Source organism: Dreissena polymorpha, chromosome 6 (genome assembly GCF_020536995.1).
Source record: "Dreissena polymorpha isolate Duluth1 chromosome 6, UMN_Dpol_1.0, whole genome shotgun sequence".
Lineage (NCBI taxonomy): Eukaryota > Metazoa > Mollusca > Bivalvia > Myida > Dreissenidae > Dreissena > Dreissena polymorpha.
In genome coordinates, this window is record NC_068360.1 from 105,481,316 (window position 1) to 105,503,076 (window position 21,761).

At 35.2% G+C, this 21,761-nt stretch overlaps 1 protein-coding gene across 3 annotated transcripts in view; it reads right to left on the reverse strand.

Moving 5' to 3' along the window:
- LOC127833863 (uncharacterized) overlaps positions 1-21,761 on the reverse strand; it is a 150,271-nt gene that overhangs the window by 63,591 nt on the left and 64,919 nt on the right. The gene's annotated exons all lie outside the window — the stretch shown is intronic.

Here is a 21,761-nt window from a genome sequence, read left to right on the forward strand (position 1 = left end):
TTTAACCCTTTCCCACTCAGAAGCAAGGTAAAATGGCTATGCGTAACTCGCAGTCTGTTCAGGTTTTATGCTGTTTGCTGCTCTGAGTATCTAAGGGTGGAAGCCTTTCGAATTTGAATATTGTAAGAAAGGTCTTTAATTATATGTAACTTTCTAAGGGACTACAAATGCGTCAAAATACATATCTAAGTGGTAAAGGGTTAGTAAACAAGACTCACATGAGAAATGTACAGCTTCATTGATACCTCCCCAAACAAAGATTTGTCACTGATCCCTGAAATCCACTGCTATTTCACAGAGCAGCTTGGAGAGCAAATGTGAGATTATAACACAGATGATGGGTTTACTTGGAAAGACATTGTGATTGAGGGTTGAATGCCAAACTGTTTTATCAGCTTTCCATAACTGGTTCAGATAGATTTCTTTTACACTTATAATTTTAGTCTCAGAATGGATGAGATTAAAATAGGTTGAAATGGGAAACTCAGTTGTCTTCTAAAAGTTAATCTTATATCTGAGAATAATTATATGTTGCACAAATAAAATAAATTAAATTATAATATCATTTTTACTTTCTGACCTGCAGTCATATTGTGTTAGCACTTTGAAGATTTATTTTTGAAACAGACACTTAAATAATACCAGGAAAATGATTCTCAAAACCCTATCAATTGTTTTCTCACAGTGAGCAGGCACTGTTACCGTAATCACATTATATATATCAGGGGTCGCCCAAGAGGGAGACTTGGGCCAGAATTTTGCCAAATGGCTGATGTCACTTTTTTATGAGCTAGGAGAAATCCATTTTGCACTAATTTGTTGTGAAGATTTTTTACTAATTATTATTTTTTTATATCAAATCCCACCCATCCCCCAAAAAAACACAAACTGTTGTATGTGGGGTGGGGTGTGGTTGTAAAAAATCTAAGCACTTTCATGCACACTTGAATGCTTTAAGTAAGTTGTCTATTTAGTGTTTTTTTTACTTGATTGTTAATTCAATGTACAATTACAATAAATGAAAGAGCAGGATTCTTCACTAACAATTTTTGATTCAGTGATTTCAAATGGTAAAATAATGCAACTGATATTACAAGACTGATTACTCCTATAAATATGAGGTCGATTTACATCGACCTCATATCGTTTAACGTTATTTTGCAATAGCATCGTTCCGACATGAATTCAAGTCGGAAGCTTTAACGGCATCAAATTCATATAACAGCACAGAATAATCATGCAATAAATCATTAAACATAAAATATAAACATTATTTTACTTATTGCACTAGAAAAATGTTTATACAAACTTACAAGTAATGCTAGTCCAGACCTTAAAACACTACCACTGTTCAAATTCCATATTGTTGCCATATAGCACTGTGTAAATTGAAAGTTGCATAATGTTACCTCATTGGTCGGTTATAAATACATTGTTTCTCTATATATAGTATTTGATTTAGACGAAAATAATAATTTAAGTGGAATGTCATATTAGTTTTCCATTAAAACTTTGATCTTGCCGTGTGTGTTTATGGACGTTAATAATTATGTTATACTTATTTTTGTATTTCATTAAGAATTAGAACGTGTAGCCCTTTTTGTTAACTGTTTTTAGCAAACGATTCGCGGCTTAATAAGACACGGAAAATAGTTAAAGCGACACTTTCATTTAAAGGTTTAATGTGAACAATATTAAATGAAACCTTTTTTGGTATTAATATATTTTATTGACATGTTAAATTCGATACTTGAAAAGGTGTTTAGTCTTTAAAAAGATGTCGCTGATATTGTAAATTTTAATAACTGTTAATATGCTTAATGTTGTATAAGAAATCGAATAGTTTCACTGAGTTGTATTCCCGCCTAAAATCCGATATCGTAAAACGCGCAACGGTTAAGAATAAGGTCTGAATAAGTTTAGGTATTCAGATCCGAATATCAGCAGCTGTGCCAGCTGGGAAGCCCCGTTTTGGCTTTAACAACCGCAAGCGAAACAACATACTTTTTTAAGTCTTTCACTAAGACTCCATGATCACAAGTATAGGTCCCTGCTGTGGCGAATGACACCATAGTGTTATTTAGTAGTGGTCGGCACAGTATCTGATCATAAAGAGATAATTGGTTTGTGCTGAACACAGGGCAATAAAACCACAGATCTATCAATAAACAAGATTATTGAGATATCTTTTATTGAACACCACGATAAAAATGCTCAAACCACGGACTCTAGATTACACGGATAAGAAACATGGCAACATTCTCAGAATCATCACTGCTATATGTGTAATCACCTAACAATTCGTCTAAAAATATTTTATATATTTGAGTTGAAGACGATGTACTGTTGCATAAGTCTGAATAAACTATCTGTCTGCCTGTCTAAATCTAAGCCGTCATCGTCCCAGTGAAAAAAATCTGATTTTGAATAGTTGGACATGATGCCCTGATGTCAAAATACGAAATGACCCGCGTAACACCGACCGTGATTTTCAAGAATCTTTAATAAATTGATAATTTAAGGTAAATAACATTTCATATAATTATACATAATTCCCTCGTTGATAATTAACAGCAAACGATGAATGTTTTTGACACCCATTTTATTTCAAGTATGCATGCAAAGCCGAATAAAATCGAGAGGATCCGCTATATACGCTGTTTCATCATAAATTTATCACCCTTTCTGTGTTATAAACAAGAGCTGAAATCGTTAATTTATTAAGATGTATTTATAATAAGCTTTATTGATATGTTTCGTGAACAAAATACCACAATATATTCCATAAAAAATATAATAATCATGGCAAAGGAAATTCAATGGCCGGTTTCTAAACAAAAGCATAATCGCCAAGACCGTAGCATCAGTTCAGTGCGTTAGGAACGCGCGCTTCTTTCTTCCGCCTTCATTCCTTAATTACTTTCGTTTTTAAACAATTTTTTTCTATCATATACAGAATTCTATTCTCCTAAGCAAGATGTAATTTTTAAAACTGAACTCCAAATATAAACGCTACAAATTGGTATTAAGTACGAACATGTCAACCGTAAATCTAGATTCTAAAACTCCAAAACGGTATAATATTTGCAAAAGTTTAAGTTATAACTCGCCGGGCTGTCGAAATCAGAAGAACGCTACAAATTGGTATTAAGTACGAACATGTCAACCGTAAATCTAGATTCTAAAACTCCAATACGGTATGATATTTGCAAAAGTTAAAGTTATAACTCGCCTGGCTGTCGAAATCAGAAGAAAAACTTAATATATGTTTGTATATCTGTTTACTACGTAACGTAAGCTTTCTAATGATATATAATTTGTCAAAATCGGCCGAGAAATGAAACTATAATTCAACAAAAGACGTGAGTGGGTACATCAAAATGTATAACCTCGGCGCTTCGCTGTACGCTAATTGTACAAGATCGATAGCCACAACACGGTAAAACGCGCGGTGGTAAAACATAAAATGTGTATTTCTTGTGTTTATCTCGCTATAAATCCATTAATAACAACGGGAGTATACTAAAACGTATATTTTTTTTAAAGAGGAATTAATAAGCAACAAGATAACGTATAAACCAATAAAATCGGATGAATAGTTTTTGCATAAGATTGAATTTACGACAGTAAGGGTCAAATACTCGAATCATCTCCTATCAATATACACTCCGTGATACAACTGGTAGTTTAAACACACACATATAGGTTTCATTTAATTAAAAAGTACAGAAAGCTAAAAAGTGATGTGGTTTGCTGTACAACAACAATTGGTTTTGTGTAACCTATTGAAAAAATAATTTCGTTCAAGATAATTCAATGTAATTCTATAACCGACAAACCAACTTCGTGTGTTGTGTATGTTTATTTTTAAAAATGTACATAAGTGGTTTAAAAGCACAATTTTTACACATTTAAGAGGTAATCGCTCACATTTATGTCTAATTAATTATAATTTTATGCATTAGCAAAGATTTAACGAGAAAAACTGAAGTTTAAGTTGAACTCAATTTGCTACAGGAAAACGACGGTAGCCGTTTAGACGTAAGCGGGGTAGCTTACGTCTAATTATTTGGACTAAAGACTGATAAGATATAACGAAAAAACTCTTCCTTTATTTCTGCTCACTTCTCCTTATATGCCAGTCAAGAGATAGGTGACTTCTCCCTAAAATTTGATCCTAGGCCAACCCCTGTAGTCACGAAATAGATGGACAATATATGCTATGACGTCAGAGATAGGACAGACAAAAATGACACAGATTGATTTAAGTATATTCTTTTGTAATCACAAAAAGATTGACTTTTGACCTCTATAAAAAAGGTGAAAAAGATTTTTGGAGCGAAATATACTGGCCATTGGCAGTTGAAGACAGGTGATCTTTATTCTAAGGTGTAATTAGGCTTTTCATTGGGCAGAATCCAGACTGACTGCTGTTAGCAGGCGACAGTTGATAGGTGATCACTTAGTCACATGGGACTGTATAAACATGCATTTAAATATCAGGCCTTTGCTCAGTTATGCCTTGGCGAAATGTTGTTCATGATTTCATGAACACTTCAAGCCAATCAGGAATTGTTCATGAACTGTTCTCAAAAAAGTTCCTGATCTTGGTTCATGAACTTTTGGACATGAACTGTTCTTAAGACACGTTCATGAACAGTTTATGAATTTTTGTTGAACACTTCAAAGTTCATGAACAGTGCTTCATCTAACCATATAGTATTATAGTAATGAACATTTCCTGAACAATTATTTCTGATGAATTTTCTGAGACAGACTTTGAGGATCCATCATGAATAATTCATGAATTCCTTTGTGCTAGATGTTTCATAAATATTTTTGAAAGTAATATTGAAATGTCTAGCATACTAATCTTGTAGATTTGTGAAACCTGTGAAGTTAGTATGAATATGCATAGTATTTTCACCGCTGTAAGTAAGAGTTCTTGACCTGTTCTAGAGAATTTTAAGAACATTTGTTCAAGAACTGTTCAAGAACTGCCTTAAGGAACAGTTCAATAGCTTTTTAAGGACCTTTCCTGTTCTTGAATTATTCTTAAACTATTCTTGAACACTTTAAGAACTTTTTTGAACAACATGTTTCCTTCTGATGTTCTTAAACAGGTCTACACAATGTTTTTGAACATATGATGGACTTTATAAGAATCCAATATGTTCTTAAAAGGATCTGTCATTGTTCTTGGAAGACTTAAAAGACAAGTTTAAGAACGTTTTAAGGACATCTTATTTCAAGAACAGTTTAAGATGATATCAAGAACTCAAACATGTGCATTGCATTGCTGTATTTACAAAGGAAGAATATTGTGTGCACAGGAAGTTGAAACGGAAGGCACATGGTTTATGTTATATTTGAAAATGCAAGTCTTTAAAAAATTACCGGCTGAACTGATCAGCCATTGGTTCCATTTCAAGTTCTTTGGCACTGTAAGTGTAACCATTTCAGGGAAACCATTGATTAGTAAATGATTCTTGAACTGAAAATGAGACTATTCATAATCTTTTCAATACATGAATTATTCATGAACATATAGTGCAGTTGTATTATGAAATTTAAAGAGTATTATCAAACCACTTGTATCTCAGTTATTAGTGTTATATTTAAAGTATTGTTATATGTTGCTATCAATATGTTAAGTGCTAATACAAGACATGTTTCTTCTTACCCTGACCTGTTTGTTGAGCTTTGGTAACACTTATGATAACCTTTGCATAAATTGACAAATTCTTGTTCATGAATAGTTCATTAACACTTCATGCCACCTCAGTTCATGAACTCTTGAAGAACTATGGTTCATGAACTATTCACTGACAGTCTGTGAACAGAAAATGAGCCATTGAAAAACTAGAAGAAAAAATGTTCATGAACTGTTCATGAACAGCAAAACCCTGAATAATTTTTCAAGAATTGTGTTGTTCGTAAACTGTTCAAGAACACTTCATGCCATTGGTGTTCATGAATAGTTCATGAACATTTCATGCCAAAATGGTTCAAGAATAGTTCATGAACACTTCATGCCATAAGGGTTCAAGAATAGTTCATGAACACTTCATGCCATTAGGTTTCATGAATATTTCATGAACACTTCATGCCATTAGTGTTCATGAACAGTTCATGAACTAAAATTTCAAGAACATTTCACAGATGTGGCTCATTTTCTGTTCACTGACTATTCGTGAACAATTCATGAACTCAGTTCACGAACAGTTCATGAACAGTTCACAAATTATTCGTGAACTGCAGAACAACATTTCGCAGGGGTTACATGAAAATATTAGATTCTTACAACCAGCTTCTAAACAGTACCTGAAAGTTTACTTATTTTGCCTTATTCAACACAAGGAAATATCCTACTTTTTACAATATCGTTTACACTTTACCTTAGGTAATTACTCAAGACCAATTTACAGTATTTTACTTCAAAGCAAATATCACAACACCCCCTTTAGACATCCAATCACAGCGCTCTGCTGAATCCAGGACGATTCAGGAAACATGGGTCTGGTAGACTCGTTTGTTCCTCCATGATTTATCTCTAATTTTCAGACACTAGTTTGTATTTGTCTTGCACTCAAAACTTGTTTACCGTCAGTTTGTGTTGCCAACATGAATTCCAGAACCTTAACTTACCTGCCATGAATGCCAAGATCATAACAATAAAGTGGTCACCGATTTCCAAACTCATACCTAATTACATGTCAAGAGTTGAACGTTCATGTTCATATTGTATCAAGATATGAATCACATTGTTCAATTTACCACACACTGTTACGGTTAGTTCTCTTTTATTTTATAGAACAAAGTTATTCTTCCTTGGGGTTATTTTAATTTATTAAGTCATTTTTTCATATACATTGTTAATTTTTGACACACAATTCAAAATTCTAATCAATTTGTTTGTTTATAAATCACCATTGGTTTATTTTCTTTGTATTGAAAGATTAAGGGAAAACAGAAGGTGACACTTCTTTATTCATGCCTTATTTAACAAGAACAAGAAACCGTCGGAGACGGGTGATGCTCCCCAAAGTTTTTTTTTGTCACAATATTGCACTTTATATTCAGATAAAAGGAAACGTCTTGAGGGCACACAAGAATTTTTTTATAGAAAATTTCAAAGGCCCATAACTCTGTGAAAAATCATCCGACCAGAACCCGCTGATAATATGCAAATCTTCTCTTGGTAGTGAAGCTTCCCATAAAGTTTCATTGAATTCCGGTCATTAGTTGCTTAGAAAATGCCCGGAAAAGAATTGCACTATATGTACAGTTAATGGAAAATTTCAAAGGGCCATAACTCTGTGAAAAATCATCCGACCAGAACCTGCTGATAATATGCACATCTCCTCTTGGTAGTGAAGCTTTCCATAAAGTTTCATTGAATTCCGGTCATTAATTGCTGAGAAATAGCCCGGACAAAAATTGTGCACGGACGGACACACAGACACACGGACGGACGAACAAAGCGGCGACTATATGCCCCCCCCAAATGTTTTTGGGGGAGCATAAAAATGATTTTTAAGGAAAACTTGTGTTAAGACATTACTAAATGAGTTCAAAAATTCATGACAATTAAATACACAGAATATTACGTTGCATTTAAAAGTTACAGGGGTAACAGGAAAAGTGAAATTTTATGACACTAGTCCAAATTACTGAACAAGTGGATTAAAAAGTTTGTGTGATATGTGTTTATGACCTGTTTGTGTTTTGACAACAAATAAGGAGTCTTTTTTTTGCGACCTTCCAAGATGTTTTTTGGTTTTGTCTATTTCAGTCTCTATCAAACCCAATCACGAATGAAGTGCACTTACTTCTTAATTAAGCCTTACTTCTTACTGGCCGTCTTGGTCAGTTCATTATGGCATAATGCTGAGCTAATTTGGGGAAAAAATCCTCGCACTTACAAACATCATCAATACCTCTTGTCAAACCATAATACATTTCCAGGCAAATTAATGGCGTTACTTTACAGACAGAAGGAAACAGGAACATTACATAGGAGACTCATAATTTCATTTTGCCTCAGTAACTGTTATATTTGATGAACCCAGTTTATGATATGGAAGACAAATCGGGACAAATCCTCGCAATTCTAGAAGTTGCTTAAGAAGTTGCGTAATTTGTTAATATCATGCTTAACTAATATGATGTTTTTCTGCGTTTTGGACAAAACAGGGTCAAAAGTGCATATCTAAATCATTAGAGGCCGTTGTTGAATTGACATTTGCATTGCAATTATGTCAAGAATTATTCGCCAAAACGGCGCAAATTGATGTAATTTGCGCAAAAGTTTCATGAGGGAAACCAAGTCATACTGCGTTCACCTAACATTTCCATGTTTAAATATAGACATGTGTAATTAAAAATAAATCCATATCTATGCCACAAAAGTATTTATTATATTTAAGACACACATATTATTAGAAAATAATCATTTAAGAGGCATATTGATGTTGGATTTTAAATCAACAATATGAAATCCTATATAAGATCTATAGATTTTTTGTAACGAATATGATACCAGTTAGAAATATGGTAAACAAATCCACAAGTAAAATCAACATGTATGCTAATCAATTCAAACAAAAAACAAGAAAGAAAGATGCAAGACTATTGCCAAGCAATAAAAGTCCCCCACATACGCAGGATCCACCATTTTCAGCAATATTTGCAGTTTATTTGTTGCCATAGCAACCAGAATTCTTGACATAGGAACAAAATGAAATGACATGCATAATCTCCATATTGCCGTCTATCCATGTTTCAAGTTTCATGAAAAATATGAAGAACTTTAAAAGTTATCGCAGAATCCACCATTTCCAGCAATATTTCTAGTCTATTTGTTGCAATGGCAACCAGAATTCTTGCCGTAGGAACCAAATGAAATGATGTGCATAATGTTCATATTGCCATCTGTCCATGCTTTAAGTTTCATGAAAAAAATATGAAGAACTTTTCAAGTTATGGCAGGATCCAGAAAAGTGTGACAGACTGACAGACACACAGAGCACAAACCATTAGTGCCTCTCTGGTTTCACCTGTAGGGGACTAAAAAATCATGCTTTCTTTAATGAAACATCATGTTTCATTTGTAAGCTCCACTCCAGGGAAATGGGGCTGAATGCATGTGCTGCAAGTGTCATTGCAGATTAGCCTGTATATACCATATAGACTAAAAGGGACTTGCCTGTGTATACCATATATACTAAAAGGGACTTGCCTGTGTATACCATATATACTAAAAGGGACTTGCCTGTGTATACCATATATACTAAAAGGGACTAGCCTGTGTATACCATATATACTAAAAGGGACTTGTCTGTGTATACCATATAGACTAAAAGGGACTTGCCTGTGTATACCATATAGACTAAAAGGGACTAGCCTGTGCATACCATATATACTAAAAGGGACTTGCCTGTGTATACCATATATACTAAAAGGGACTTGCCTGTGTATACCATATATACTAAAAGGGACTTGCCTGTGTATACCATATATACTAAAAGGAACTTGCCTGTGTATACCATATATACTAAAAGGGACTTGCCTCTGTATACCATATATACTAAAAGGGACTTGCCTGTGTATACCATATATACTAAAAGGGACTTGCCTGTGTATACCATATATACTAAAAGGGACTTGCCTGTGTATACCATATATACTAAAAGGGACTTGCCTGTGTATACCATATATACTAAAAGGGACTTGCCTGTGTATACCATATATACTAAAAGGGACTTGCCTGTGTATACCATATATACTAAAAGGGACTTGCCTGTGTATACCATATATACTAAAAGGGACTTGCCTGTGTATACCATATATACTAAAAGGGACTAGCCTGTGTATACCATATATACTAAAAGGGGCTTGCCTGTGTATACCATACATACTAAAAGGGACTTGCCTGTGTATACCATATATACTAAAAGGGACTTGCCTGTGTATACCATATATACTAAAAGGGACTTGCCTGTGTATACCATATATACTAAAAGAGACTTGCCTGTGTATACCATATATACTAAAAGGGACTAGCCTGTGCATACCATATATACTAAAAGGGACTTGCCTGTGCATACCATATATACTAAAAGGGACTTGCCTGTGTATACCATATATACTAAAAGGGACTTGCCTGTGTATACCATATATACTAAAAGGGACTAGCCTGTGCATACCATATATACTAAAAGGGACTTGCCTGTGTATACCATATATACTTAAAGGGACTTGCCTGTGTATACCATATATACTAAAAGGCACTAGCCTGTGCATACCATATATACTAAAAGGGACTTGCCTGTGTATACCATATATACTAAAAGGGACTTGCCTGTGTATACCAAATATACTAAAAGGGACTTGCCTGTGTATACCATATATACTAAAAGGGACTTGCCTGTGTACACCATATATACTAAAAGGGACTTGCCTGTGTAGACCATATATACTAAAAGGGATTTGCCTGTGTATACCATATATACTAAAAGGGACCACACTTTCTCAGCCTTCAATTGATGTTTGCTTAATCAAGAGTTCGGCTTTACATGAAAAAAATACCATAAAAGTTGTCCCTAATTAACATGTGTGGACTGAACAGGCCACTGATCTAGGACAACACTATATGCATATGCATTAAGCCCAGTTTTCCCAGAACATTCCTAAAATAGAAATATCTGTGGCATACGAAACAAGGTTATTATACTGATTAGGTATTACCAGTATATGGATTCTTAGTTGCATGCTATTTATGAGCAAGTGAACACTCATCAGCTACCACTTAAAGTGCATGTATTCGCTGGGTGATATAATCTATAATACATATGAAATAAAAGAAATTATGGAATAACTCTGTAATGAGTAAAAGCAACTTAATTAAGAGTTATGCAAGACTTCGTTCAGATTTGTCCTGACTGTGAATATTTTCTGGATCGGATCACACAGCGATTCTAATTATGCTATAATCATGGTAATGCAGTATGCAAAAATTGTTATGCATATTATTAATGGCACTAATGAGGTACCAGTGGAGTCAAGAGCTGCAATTATTTACATGACATATGGCAGATGTGAGTTAATTTCTATTAATATAGGGATCAGTTATGTGTTAAAGTACATTCCTTAAATCATTTTTTTTTTCTCATAAATAGTTTTGCCAGTATGAATGTAGCAATTTTGTTTTGTGGTAACTCTGAAAATAAAGCATATTTTTACTCATTTCTTTTAGGTAACAAAATGTGCTTTCAAAGTGTTTTCAATTATCAGAGCAATTGTTTATACAACTAACATTAAGTTAAATGAAAGAAAATGCAAAACAAATTTTAAATGAAAATTTAGACGGATAAGTCATAAAGCAGGAAATACATCTCTTTTGAACAACTTTAATTAAATAGTAAGCACCAATTCCAAGTGAGAACAAAGAGGCTGTTATACAACAGCACCCATTCCAAGTGAGAACAAAGAGGCTGTTATACAACAGTGAGAACAAAGAGGCTGTTATACAACAGCACCCATTCCAAGTGAGAACAAAGAGGCTGTTATACAACAGTGAGAACAAAGAGGCTGTTATACAACAGTGAGAACAAAGAGGCTGTTATACAACAGCACCCATTCCAGTGAGACCAAAGAGGCTGTTATACAACAGTGAGAACAAAGAGGCTGTTATACAACAGTGAGAACAAAGAGGCTGTTATACAACAGTGAGAACAAAGAGGCTGTTATACAACAGTGAGAACAAAGAGGCTGTTATACAACAGTGAGAACAAAGAGGCTGTTATACAACAGTGAGAACAAAGAGGCTGTTATACAACAGTGAGAACAAAGAGGCTGTTATACAACTGTGAGAACAAAGAGGCTGTTATACAACAGTGAGAACAAAGAGGCTGTTATACAACAGTGAGAACAAAGAGGCTGTTATACAACAGTGAGAACAAAGAGGCTGTTATACAACAGTGAGAACAAAGAGGCTGTTATACAACAGTGAGAACAAAGAGGCTGTTATACAACAGTGAGAACAAAGAGGCTGTTATACAACAGTGAGAACAAAGAGGCTGTTATACAACTGTGAGAACAAAGAGGCTGTTATACAACAGTGAGAACAAAGAGGCTGTTATACAACAGTGAGAACAAAGAGGCTGTTATACAACAGCACCCATTCCAAGTGAGAACAAAGAGGCTGTTATACAACAGCACCCATTCCAAGTGAGAACAAAGAGGCTGTTATACAACAGTGAGAACAAAGAGGCTGTTATACAACAGCACCCATTCCAAGTGAGAACAAAGTGGCTGTTATACAACAGCACCCATTCCAAGTGAGAACAAAGAGGCTGTTATACAACAGCACCCATTCCAAGTGAGAACAAAGAGGCTGTTATACAACAGCACCCATTCCAAGTGAGAACAAAGAGGCTGTTATACAACTGCACCCATTCCAAGTGAGAACAAAGAGGCTGTTATACAACAGCACCCATTCCAAGTGAGAACAAAGAGGCTGTTATACAACAGCACCCATTCCAAGTGAGAACAAAGAGGCTGTTATACAACTGCACCCATTCCAAGTGAGAACAAAGAGGCTGTTATACAACAGCACCCATTCCAAGTGAGAACAAAGAGGCTGTTATACAACAGCACCCATTCCAAGTGAGAACAAAGAGGCTGTTATACAAATGCACCCATTCCAAGTGAGAACAAAGAGGCTGTTATACAACAGCACCCATTCCAAGTGAGAACAAAGAGGCTGTTATACAACTGCACCCATTCCAAGTGAGAACAAAGAGGCTGTTATACAACTGCACCCATTCCAAGTGAGAACAAAGAGGCTGTTATACAACAGCACCCATTCCAAGTGAGAACAAAGAGGCTGTTATACAACAGCACCCATTCCAAGTGAGAACAAAGAGGCTGTTATACAACAGCACCCATTCCAAGTGAGAACAAAGAGGCTGTTATACAACAGGTTTGCTTAATTCAAACCAATAATTGTGTTCAATAACCTTAAATAATTAGGACGATCTAAAAAAAGGCTCTGGGTTACTCATCCTCTCTCATGGGAGATATTAAAACTCAGTGACAAATACCAGTGAACAAATCGCCAATACCGATTCATTTGTCAATGGAATTTCATTGCTGTTGAACAAGAGGCAGATCACTGATTCAGATTCAATCTGCCGTGATTAAACAAAGATATTATCTTGCATAAATTTTGCATAGAAGAGCCATTATTCTATGATGATAAAACAATGGGTTATTAACAATTTTTGTAATTGACTAACTCATCGCTCTGAAAAATTGAGGCATCCATCAATGCCATGATGTGATGACATGCACAGTTTTATGGTGCAAGGCATTGCACTGAGCCTTGCACCAACTTGTAAGGCTAAACTAGTAATCATGTTAGGTTACATTCTTCATGAGTGTTCTATGTATGTTATTGTATCATAGAAGCCCAAAAGAATTCCCTTTAACCTTTGTTTAACCCTTTGCATGCTGGGTAATTTGTCTTCTGCTAAAATGTCGTCTGCAGAATTTCTAAAATTAGCATTTTCTTTGATTTTTTTCAAAGAATACTATCAGAATAGCAAACAGTTTGGATCCAGATGAGACGCCACGTTCTGTGGCGTCTCATCTGGATCCAAACTGTTTGCAAAGGCCTTTAAAATTCAGCTCCAGCGCTTTAAGGGTTAAAGTAAAGAAATGTTCTGCCTTTACTAAGTTACAAAAATTGCATATTCTGTAAGTACCTCGTAAGAATTTTTTATTTATATTTACAAAAAATATAATAATTATGTAGTGCTCACAGCAGCGTTCAAAATGTTAACTATTTACACTATAATATAAGCATAGTTTTATTCAATGGTCAATTATAACAAAATCTGTTACACCCCCAAAGTATTCTTTAACTGAAACGTGTGATTCCTACCTTCAAAGTTATGAAAATATTAGACATCGTATTTATTTGTTGACAATTGATTTATTCATATAATGAACTTCTATGACAATAAATTTAATATTCGCATATATGCTTATATTAAACTATGTAATTCAGCTTTGAACAAGAACATGACTAATGGCAAGTGCTTCAAATACATGGAAGACAGATTTATGGTTCTTGCACTTAAATTGTACCCACAATGTTCACTCAAGACATATTAGGTTCCATCTAAAAATATTCTATTGTAATTGATTTATAGGTGCTCAAAGGACGAAAACCCAGTAAATATTGCAGAGTTATGTTACTTTACCTCTGCATTTGATTTTGGAGCCCTTCATCAAGACTGTAAATTCATTTATATTTGTTGGCATTAAATTGTGTGTTCTTTTACATAAGGACATCTGTATAAAACATAAATTCATGGATTTCTCATTATGAGGAAAACAATTTTCGGATGTGTTTGTGTTTACCGGTATGTTGTTGATTGGTCAATAATGAAATCAAAAACAAACAAGATATGTTTGTGAAACATTATGTCCCCCCAATATTTTTGACCTTTGACCTTTGACCTTGAAGGATGACCTTGACCTTTCACCACTCAAAATGTGCAGCTCCATGAGATACACATGCATGCCAAATATCAAGTTGCTATCTTCAATACAAATGTATAGCCAGTTATAGTGTATATTAAATGAGCAATTTTTACCCATATATTTGACCTTTGACCTTGAGGATGACCTTGACCTTTCACCACTCAAAATGAGATGTACATGCATGCCAAATATGAATTCAGTTGCTATCTTCAATATTGCAAAAGTTATGGTAAATGTTAAAGTTTGACGCCAACAAACCAACAAACAGACAGGGCAAAAACAATATGTACCCCAGTAATCCAGTATAGACTTGGGGACATAGAAAAATTGCCACGATTTATAATGATTAGACAGTTCTGAATCATTTTGATACTTTCCAAGTTATGCTTTCAACAAGCAAATTACAGTGCATAGCTATGTTCGGTACAAAAAACATTAGCAAAGTGGAATGTAAATAAGCCACATCAGTGAGTTAAAGAACCCAATTACAATACATTAGTGATGGCTCTTATGTCCTTTGGGTTGAATAAGACCTCAAGGATGTCATTGTAGACAAACAGGATGCATTGACTACCATTACCATGCCCATTTGAACCTGTCACATGCTTTACATATGAAACCACATTAGCAACTAAAGGCCTTAGAATCGCCAGTTAATGGTATGCTGTTAATTATAATTTAAATGAGACCCGAGTGCATGTGTATATGAATGCTTTTACAGTGAGATACGTTCATTAGTATTTATAGTGACGTCTGTGGTATGCAGAGCAGAAAAAAAGGAAAACAATTTCTAATTATTTTAGATGTACACTGAACTTTGGTAACCTGCAATTAAAATATATGGCAAAGGTCATTGTCCATCCACATGGTAAGTAAAAAGACATTTATTTTCTCTTTGAAAATAGATGTTTTACTTGTGGAGCTATTAATGAGAGCAAGGTGATATGAGCTGTGTTCTGGGTAAACTGGGCAGCCTGTAAAGGCTAATCTGGGACAACACTTTCTGCCGAGATTGGATTATCATTAAAAATTTGTTTTTCCTTTAAACAAAAGATTCCATAAAGGGGGAAATGGTTTGTCCCTGATGGGACTGCAAAGCCTTATCTGTGATGCCACTTTATGCATGCATTAAGCCCAGTTTTCCCAGAAGATATCATGTATTTTAACTTCAGTTTGTCTGAAGTTCTAAACTCATTATTACAGAAACAAATTCAGTACCAGCAAAACAACCAATTTGCACACATCACTAACGGCCAACATCTGACAGTGACATAGCTGACTTGATGTCTATACCTCAGCATGCATGGTCAAGGCCCAGCGCTTACCGGTTCATAGACGCTTACTGGTACATAGATGTACTGGTGTTGGTGGCACTGATTGCCTGTCAAACTTATATAGCCTTGAAGACTGACCTTGACTTCACAGACCAATCCTGCATGGCAGAAATCTCCAGTCTTGTTTATTATGCTTTAAGATGTGGTTTATAGACTGTTCCTCAAATTATAACAATAAGACAGTGTCTGTACATGCTGTGCCGACATCAGACATTTATGACTGTTGGTGGCACTAATGGCTTGTCAAACTTTGGTCCAATTTAAACCCCATGATGATTCCAATAGGGACAAGTTCTAAGAGAGAAAATATAAGCCTTTGAAGAATCTAAGGGTTTATTATTTATCATGATACCATGCATTAACATATATTAATGAAAAAAAGTCAGAATAATCAGGTGAAGGGGATTGGCTAATATATCCAGCAGTTCTGTTCTGTTATTGCAAAACTGTTTATGCAGAAATACTGTCAAGACCAATATCATTCCGGAGAGGGGCCCACACACTTTCGATGACACATTTCTGTATTTAGGGTTAACATCACATGGTCCTGAACCAGTGCATATAAAGTACAATTGTCTGTGTGTTGTGAGGCCCTGATAGCTTGTCAAACTTGTACCCAGGAGACTGTCCCTGTAGACCAACTTTGGAAAACATTTTGGGCCAATCACATATGTTTTTTCTTAATCTATTTTGTTTATGATGGAATCAATTGTTAAAATACACACACAAAAATCATTCATTAAGCAGTTTTGTAAACATGGCACACTTTGGGAAACATTTATGAAATCCATATTTTTTAAAGATAATATACAAATTGTCAAAATCATTTTAAAAGGGGACCCACAGCAATATGTTTTAGCTTCAAAAGTATAAATTGCATGTGGTCAAATTAACTTGCTTTCATAAGGACATGAGACTTTGGTGGCGTAAAATTTGCTTGTCTAGCGATCGGTTCATAATTATAGATCGCAGTAGAACACGTCTCATGGTAGGCACTGTTCAATCTCGAAATCTGACAAAACCAATCCTGGACTCTATTGTTTATGATGAAGTGCATTGTTATATTAAGTATTAAAGCATCAATTGCCAGACAATTTGACAGTTCAGTTATAACTTAGGCAAAATTAGGACTTGACAATTTGACAGTTTTGTTATAGCTTTGGCAAAAGTGGGAGGAAATGATCATTGTCTATTGCTTGAAAACTAACTGAAATCAAAATTTTCAAAATAAAAGATGGTGAATATATTGTGGTCGTGTTTTCCCTAAAAATTGAAGGTGTCAAGCATTACTATAGTTCTCCTATACTTATGTTAAGGACACTTTCATAACAAACCATTAAAGGCTCATTGTGCAAAAGCAGAATGGTAACAGTGTATATCAAGGCGCTGTCATGCTATGTCAATACTTATTGCTGTATATCAAGGCACATGTCATGCTTTATCCATACTTATTGCTGTATATCAAGGCAATGTCATGCTTTATCAATACTTATTGCTGTATATTAAGGCAATGCCATGATTTATCAATACTTATTGCTATATATCAAGGCAATGTCACGCTAAATAAATACTTATTGATATTCATCAAGGCAATGCCATGCTATATAAATACTTATTGCTGTATATCAAGGCAATATCATGCTTTATCAATACTTATTGCTGTATATCAAGGCAATGTCATGCTTTATTAATACTTATTCCTGTATATCAAGGCAATGTCATGCTTTATTAATACTTATTGCTGTATATCAAGGCAATGTCATTATTTATCAATACTTATTGCTGTATATCAAGGCACTCTCATGCTATATCAATACTTATTGCTATATATCAAGGCACATGTCATGCTTTATCAATACTTATTGCTGTATATCAAGGCAATGTCATGCTTTATCAATACTTATTGCTATATAGCACATGTCATGCTTTATCAATACTTATTGCTGTATATCAAGGCAATGTCATGCTTTATCAATACTTATTGCTGTATATTAAGGCAATGTCATGCTTTATCAATACTTATTGCTGTATATCACGGCGCAGTCATGCTTTATCAATACTTATTGCTGTATATCAAGGCACTTTCATGCTATATCAATACTTATTGTTGTATATCAAGGCACTGTCATGCTATGTCATAAGGTATGTAGACCAAACTATTTTATATTTTTGTTTATATCAAATATTAGTTAACATTCACTGAAATAAAGATGTTCAATGACATAAATCTTCCAAACTTCTTTGCAATGTTCTCTCTTTGTATATAAAAGGTAATAAGGAAAATATGATCAAGGAGCAAACATGATAAAAATCTCAACCCGGCATACACCATAAAAAGTTAACTGTCCCAACAAAAAAATTGGAGTGGTCAAGTAAGTAGAAACATACAATTTGTGTGTATGCCTTTATCAATCCATTTGTTGATAATATACTTTCTTTACTGCTGAAGTAGATTGAGTCCACATTAATACTAATAATAATGGATGGGAAATTTTATGTTGAAAATATTTTATAAAAGCATTTAAGAAAATATCATGAAGTCATATTATGAGAACTTTTAATGAAAATACTTTTGTACAACATTAGGGCTTTATTAGAGAAATTAAACTGCACATAGAAATAAAAATAAAACATAAAATAAAAGATGTTTAATATATAACTTAAAAAAAAGCAATCAAAGCATGAGATCCTCGGTTTTATTCTTACATGTACATACCATGAACATGACAGTTTCCCTGAAATAGGCCTTGTCCTTGCATTCATGTATTTCTGCTATTTTCGACATGTCCTTATCCGGGCAAAAGATATTGGCTATGACGGGGACATGAAGTGTTGCCCATCAAACAAAAAGGAAACTGATGTCACACTTAATTGGATCAATACACATGGTCCTGAAGAATTTAATTAACTGAATAACAGGAACTGTTCTGATTAAAGGAAAAACGATGAAAATCATTGACTTCAAAGATTTATTGATTAACCAGGTTTCTGCTAACTTATATATAGCTGATATAATGATGAGACTGGTTGCTAACAAATATATAATTAAAGGGACTTATAATGTTCACAGTTTGGTAAAATGACCAATTTCTACATTAAAATTTCAAAGATTAAAAAAGAAGGTATACATTAAGTTTAAGCAAGCGAATATAACACTCATGATGAAAAATGTTTACAATTTTGATTCATTAACTGAGCTGTTATAATCAGCAATCTAAATCGTTAGGATTTTTTACGTGTTTTTGACATTTTTTCTTAATAATTTTGGAGAAAAAAAAAGTTGAGTTACACTAGATAGCATCTTATATGTTCTGTTACTTATACCCCCGTCACACCAGACTGGCGTCCTTACTGCGTCCTTACGGCGAACCAGGTCGCAGTGAGGACACAATAGACGCCGAAAGAACGCAGTAAGGACCCAAGAGAATGCAGTGAGGTCGCCGAAAATTGCTCAGGACGCGAGCCCACGGCGACTACTTAGACATGTTCAAAGTGGTCGCAGAAGTCTGTCGTTTTTACGGCGTTCTGTTAAGGACGTCGTATGGACGCCGTAGAGACACAAAAGTCGTAGTAAGGACGTGGTAGGGTCGCTGTAAGGTCGCCATGGACGTCGTGTGGTCGCCGCTCAAACCCACAAAAATTAATATTGACTGCAAGGCGACCGTACGGCGACCTTATTGCGACTTAAGTAAGTTCTTTGTACATCTATTGCGTCCTCAGAACGACTATGGCGTCCTTACTACGACTTCATTGCGTCCTTACAGGGTTTATTGCGACCCTACTACAACTAGTGCGTACCTACTGCGACCCCATTGTGTCTTTAAGGCGACCATATAAATGCCTATATAAAGCAATCTTTTTTTCTTTTTTTTCTTCATTATGTTTCTCGGAGCCCTTCTGAAAAACTGAATAATTTACTTATTGCACAACACATTCTAAATCTTCAGCACCAAAATACTTGACCAAAAGCAGGTGGTATTAGGTGTACTGAGAAGGAGAAGGCAGGCCAGGTGGAGGCGATGCTGGGTAAGACCTTGGTTAGGAGATATTCGGAGGGATCAGTTTGGACACTCCAATCGTCTAATGCCTGAGTTAAGACAAGAAGACCCAGCTTCATTCCAAAATTTCTTAAGGGTTCCACCAGATATGTTTGACGAGCTGCTGATAAGGCTTCGCCACCGCATTTCCAAGCAAGATACAAACTACAGAAAAGCTATTGATCCGGGAACAAAATTGGCAGCAACCCTATGCCATCTGGCGAATGGCGATCTGTATGCCAGCATGAAGTTTGACTTTTGACTTCCGGCCAATACACTGTCCCTTGTAGTGAAGGATGTGTGCCAAGCCATCGTCGACAAATACAAAGATCAGGTAATTAAGTGTCCTACAAGGCCTGAAGAATGACTAACAGTGGCGACCAACATTGAGCGCCGCTGGAGCGTCCCTCACGCGTGTACAAATTTGGATGTTCCATCAGCCACTCTACCATTACCTCTACTTCTTCTAATGATAAATCGCTTCTAGTCGCTAGCTTACTTTTTTTTCAATTTAACAGGGCTGTCAGCTGGGTGCATTCTGCTAGCAACAGACTGAGTGTCGGTGTCCGAGCCCCTCTCTGGAGATGGTGAAGGACTAGCTACTTTTTGGGGTTTACCCCGCCCATGCGTCATATTTCTAGGCATTATTGAATTTTTTCTCTGCACGCATCAACGATTGACAAGAAAATGAAATTTCTCACCAAAAAAAACGGCCTTTTATACTACCAGTATGGTCGCCGTGTGGTCGCCCCGCAGTCGCCGTACGGTCGCTGCGGGGACGCCGCTCAGACGCTGTATGGTCAGCTTCGGTCGCCGTAAGGACGCAGTACGAATGCGGTAAAGTCGCGAGGGACATATAAAGGACGCCGTGAGGACGCTCAGAATGCCATAAACCAGGACGCTGGTGTGTCGGGAAGGTGAAAAGCAGCATTTTTACCGAAAAAGTCATTGGTGTCCTTACTACGAAAATAAGAAAATTCCAGAAACACAGTCTTAGGTTGCCGAAAAGACGCCAGTCCAGTGTGACGGGGGTATTACATGAAAGCCTGCATTGTGCAGTAAAATATGTTGCTTTCAGAGGTCCCTGGTTAGCATCCCAGGAAAGCCAAAATTGTGTATTGTACATTTTTCTTGCTATAATAATTTGTTAATGCTATTTATAAAATTATAGAATTGTCAGTAAACATATTCAAAGATAGGAATATCTGTGAAATCCCTTTTAAAGAGCGAAGCAACACTTTGGACTTGCGGAAGGTTGTTAGTAAAGTTAGAAACACGTAACCTAGTTTTATGACCTTTCTTAATCTCCATTCCAGATTTATGAACGGTTCAATTGTTATTCATGATGAATAAAATCACAAACACTACCATATGCTTTGAAAAGCATAAACACCATTTACTTTTTGTTTGTATAAAATAGATCATTAAAATGTATAATAACTTAATATCGTAGCAGATTTTTAATAATATGATTGACACGTGCGATCCTCCCTCATGATTTAGCCTTTCATGATCGGTCCATCACTACTTATTTATCATTATCATTATCAGGAAAAAATCTAAACCAGCGAAAAAATACTAATATTTCTCATTTTTTATCTGTTCATTCGCTTGCATTGTTACTGGGCTCATTAATGAAAAGTTATTATAAATCACTCAGGGACTATTTGAAGTTCAACTGTCTGCGATTAACAAGGTTATTCACTTGCTACAATGTAGCTGAGGTTATCAAAGGTGATCATTTGTTACATTCAAACAAAACTTTATTGGCAAAGGTTAATTGATTTTTGATGTAAATATAATTTATGGGCTACAATAATTAGCAGATATCTTTTTA